The sequence below is a fragment of the Phaethon lepturus genome, unplaced genomic scaffold, assembly GCF_000687285.1.
Source record: "Phaethon lepturus isolate BGI_N335 unplaced genomic scaffold, ASM68728v1 scaffold55917, whole genome shotgun sequence".
In the NCBI taxonomy this organism is placed as follows: domain Eukaryota; kingdom Metazoa; phylum Chordata; class Aves; order Phaethontiformes; family Phaethontidae; genus Phaethon; species Phaethon lepturus.
This window is the reverse complement of record NW_010555161.1, coordinates 2,601-3,488: the sequence shown is the minus strand read 5'-3', so window position 1 is coordinate 3,488 and position 888 is coordinate 2,601.

Here is an 888-nt window from a genome sequence, read left to right as displayed (position 1 = left end):
GAATTAAGCATGCCTGCCCACCCACCAGAGCTTTCACGTTTAGGTGAGTGTAGTCTAACCTAGTGGATATGGAAACACCTACATGTAAGATCTACACTTACCTGGGATTATTTCTGCTGAAATAAATAGTGTTATTTAAAACAGAAAGGAAGATGAAAAGCCAGCAGTTCAGAATACTTTTCTGAGCGCAGTAGAAAACACAAAACGCTAGTCAAGTCAGTCAAACTGGCAAACCAAAGCTTTATTTTTTGTTTAAAGTCTTTGCTACAGTACCTAGGACTACGCCTCTATACATAATTAACAATCATTCCTGAAAGATCTGTATTTGGCACCAGTTTGTGTTTACCTCAAACACTTGTGGGGAGCATTAATTTCAAATCAAATTTGGTTTTTCAACAGAATAGGAGCTGCCATCATGAAGCCAATTAGCCGAGTTATTGGAGAAGCTTAAAAACAAAACAAAAAAACCCCGAAGTCCTTATCTAAACCAACACATTACAGAGAGCTCCAAAACAGGTCAAACATTAAAAGGCTGATATAGGCTCAAGTGGTTTATAAAACCTATAAAAAAAGACTACACCAGCAAATACGCCCTTTCAGTCCACACAGTTTAGAAATTAATGCAGGGAGCAACGCTCACTAGCTGGAAATCTTGTCATGGGAGAACCACACATATACCAACAGGAGTACCCAAAATCAAATGTTAAAATGCTCCAATTCCCAATCCACATAAAAGGAGAGAGATTCATAGCAAGATTAAATCAATCCATGAAATCATAATTGGTTGGGCAGTTGAAACTTCCCCCAGCAACCACTACATCACTCATACACACAGGCTCACATGTACATGGCTCAATCCCATTCAAATTCCTCATGGAATAAAAGGAT